Genomic DNA, 3,963 nt, shown 5'->3' with positions numbered 1-3,963 from the left:
AGAGACGACTCTTATTATCACCTAAAAATTTTGTATTGGCATGTATTTCTATAACATACATGAAAAATGTAGATGCCCATAAAACAACCATTCAGATCTGAAGGCGCTAACAAAAAGAAGCAGCTGACAATGTCTGAATGGTATAATTGTGAAAAGTGATGGAAAGCGCAACAAGGACATTTACAATGCAATTTTTTAATTTAGTAATTATTATTTCATTTTCATTATTGAATAATAATAATAATGGAATTATTATGTGCCTTGGATGGGAGTTTGAAGATTTTTCTGATTCTTTCACTTGCTATTCTGTCTGTCCTGCTTCATAATCGCAACAAATTCTCTCATCTCTTCATTCTATTTTTACCTAAGATGACTGACTGACATTTTATCTTTCTGTGTCTTCACATTTTCATTTTAACTGGTAAATTAAGCCGAGACAAAGAGACACACAAAGAACAGGATAAAACCCATTTCTTTTGTATGGTTTTCCTGCACCCTTATAGTAAAAAAAAAATTTTTAAAAAAATCTTGAGTGTTCTTCCAAAGACAAGGGTGCAGCACTAGAGCATTAAAATAACTGATTAATTGGCTAAAAGAGTGACCCATTTGCATTTGGATATGAATAAAACAGTTTACCATCTCCTCCTATAACATCCCCATCATATTCCATCCAGGTGCTACAGCTCAATGACTAAGAAAAATAAAGTTCGAAACGATAAATCTCTTACAAAATAACATCATGCGCAAGATGACCTCCAGCCAAATTGACCAGGTGATGAAGATACGCTTTGTCATTTCCATATCAACCATACCCATTTTCAATCTGTGATGAACAATGTTTTAGTTGATCCCTAGAGAAGACGTTATAATCTCAAAAATAAAAGAATTCCTTAAAACTTTTATGTACAATTATTGTAACTTTGAAGTCCAACAGGAAGAACAAGATGCACACTTTCAGGAATTGGTTTCAACTATATATATATATATATATATGAGATATATTGATGATTGATGATTTTCATTATATTATATATACTTCAGTTCAGTTCATTTTATGGTGCCCGTGCTCATGCGCACACCAAAAAATAAAAAAATAAAAAAAGAGGCATTTGACCATCAACTGTATAATCGGACATACCCATGACACTCTCGATGTTCCCCTGCTTCGCCTTCCCAACGAAACCCTAAAATTAGATTGCTTGACATGCAGGTTCCGTGTACATTGACGCATCCCCGAATGAGATTGAGGTCCTCCCCGTTCCCAAACCTGTCTCAGCATTTCTACAGGGTCTTCAATCCCCCCTGCACCCCAACATCAAGTTGCCGGTCTTACCTCTCCACCATGTCCGCACTTTCGACTCCGAAAGAAACCCTCTCTACTCCCAACGACGCCACTCCCAAGACCCATCACCCTTTGCAGGTACATTCTCTTGTCCCTTATCAGATCTCTGCTTCCCATATTTCTCATGATTGATACTTAACTCTTGCTCTTCTTATGATGCATATCTGTCAAATTGTTCATACTACCATCTGATTGGCGATTTCTCCTTTTGGTTAGACAATTGGCCTTTTACCATTTCTTGGCAACGGCAACTCTCTTTTTTCTTCCCTTCTCTTGCTCGTCTCCTTGATTATGCTTACAGTGTTGGCTAATTTAGTTCTCGTGTCTGACTTTTAGAGCCTAGGATTTTTTTTGGATTTGAAAATTCTGCCAGCCAAGTAGCTATCAGTTTGTGGTTGAGCTTGTTTGAAGTACATTCACCTATATGGAAGTTTAGTTTCATTTCTGTTCTCGTTTCCATTATCTCATGCAACTATAGGGCCAACTAATGTACTGATGCTGTAGTTAACCTGATCTAAAATTGCTTTGATTTGCTGTCCTTCATAATAGTTTGGATCTGTTTTATTTGGTTCTTTAGATAGTTCGACAGGAGTTGTCAGTTATATTTCCTTTATTATGAATATCACGATTCCCCTTTCTCCCCCCACTTAACCAGTGACCATGTCTCACCTTGTTTGTTATTGTCGTTTCGTTGCTATATGCTTATAGATTTTATAGTTGAGCAAAGGCACATCCCCTATGGTTTACTATCATTAAAAAAAAGGGGGGTTTTTTTGTTTTTTGTTTTTTTGTTTTTTGTTTTTTTGTTTGGGTGGGGGGGTGTTGGATTGAAGATGCTAGCTCCTTAAGTCTTAGCACTTCTCATTTGATGCAAGGACCTGGGGTAGGATCAAATCTTGTGCAGTAGAAAGGGGAGCGTTTGGGGAGGAAGAATTTCAGGTTTCATTGTGAATTACTTGTACGCGTCCTCAAAGAATCTTATTTTGATAATTTGTATGCAAGGTTGCAAAGCGCTTGGAGAAGTTCAAAACAACAATATTCACCCAAATGAGCCTTCTTGCCATAAAACATGGAGCCATAAATCTTGGTCAAGGCTTTCCCAACTTTGATGGTCCAGATTTTGTCAAGGAAGCTGCAATTCAGGCCATTCGGGATGGGAAAAATCAATATGCGCGGGGATATGGAGTTCCAGACCTGAACTTCGCCATTGCTGATAGATTTAAGAAAGATACTGGACTTACAGTGGACCCCGAAAAGGAAGTTACTGTTACAAGTGGGTGCACAGGGCAATTGCCGCAACTATGTTGGGATTAATAAATCCTGGTGATGAGGTTATCATGTTTGCTCCTTTTTATGATTCTTACGAAGCCACTCTATCCATGGCTGGTGCAAAAATAAAAGGCATCACTTTGTGCCCTCCAGATTTTGCTGTCCCAATTGAAGAATTGAAGTCTGCCATTTCCAAGAATACTCGTGCCATCATTATAAATACTCCTCACAACCCAACAGGAAAGATGTTTACTCAAGAGGAGCTTCAGGTCATTGCATCTCTGTGTATTGAGAATGATGTTCTGGTCTTCACTGATGAAGTATATGATAAGTTGGCCTTTGATATGGATCACATTTCAATGGCTTCTCTTCCTGGAATGTTTGAAAGGACAGTTACGATGAATTCCTTGGGAAAGACGTTCTCATTAACGGGATGGAAGATTGGATGGGCGATAGCCCCTCCACACCTGACATGGGGAGTCAGACAGGCACATTCTTTTCTCACTTTTGCCACTTCGACTCCTATGCAGTGGGCAACTGCAGCAGCTCTTAGAGCCCCAGATTCTTACTTTGTGGAGCTAAAGAGGGACTACATGGTGAAGAGGGCTATTTTGGTGGAAGGATTGAAGGCTGTTGGTTTCAAGGTATTCCCATCCAGTGGGACGTACTTTGTGGTCGTGGATCACACACCTTTTGGATTGGAAAATGATGTTGCATTTTGCGAGTATCTAATTAAGGAGGTTGGAGTGGTAGCCATTCCTACCAGTGTATTTTACTTAAATCCAGAAGAGGGAAAGAACCTAGTCCGATTTACTTTCTGCAAGGATGAACAGACTTTGAGGGCGGCAGTGGAGAGGATGAAAGAGAATCTTAAAAGAAAATGATCACTGATCAGAACTGCAAGGATTGATAACTTCGCTTTAAGTCACAGCCAATTGCAAGGGGGTGCTAATTCCAAGAATGTGAGCATTCTTTGGCTTGAATATTTGGTCTATCTTGTAAGTATTCCCATTTCTGCAAAGATAGAGACAACTCTCTTCTGATGAGTTCTTTCTATTGATTCATTGGCAATGAAAGATATTAGTAATAATACTAAAGGTAAAATTTTAGTTATCTTTTCCATTTCAAGTTTATTTACTGTTTCGTCCATTTCTTTTAAACCCAAACATATTCTGAAAGTAACAAAAACACTATATTTAGATAAAAGAAAATATCAAAATCTAGACTCATTCTTCATGATAGATTTCTTCACGTGGAAAATACAGCATCAAGTTGGTGCTATCAATACGTAATCAATATCATTAGTCAATACAAAATAATATCAATATTAAATATAATATGATAAACTTTTG

General features: G+C 37.9%; 1 pseudogene; it reads left to right on the top strand.

The window, feature by feature from the left end:
* The first annotated feature begins 1,113 nt into the window (after positions 1-1,113).
* On the top strand, positions 1,114-3,724 carry LOC129295526 (uncharacterized; annotated as a pseudogene).
* Positions 3,725-3,963: the final 239 nt, after the last annotated feature.

The sequence above is a fragment of the Prosopis cineraria genome, unplaced genomic scaffold (genome assembly GCF_029017545.1).
Source record: "Prosopis cineraria cultivar Desert tree isolate PC_DT_omini unplaced genomic scaffold, ASM2901754v1 PC133, whole genome shotgun sequence".
In the NCBI taxonomy this organism is placed as follows: Eukaryota; Viridiplantae; Streptophyta; class Magnoliopsida; order Fabales; family Fabaceae; genus Prosopis; species Prosopis cineraria.
The sequence above is the reverse complement of the archived record's forward strand: the minus strand, read 5'-3'. Positions and strand labels throughout refer to the sequence as shown.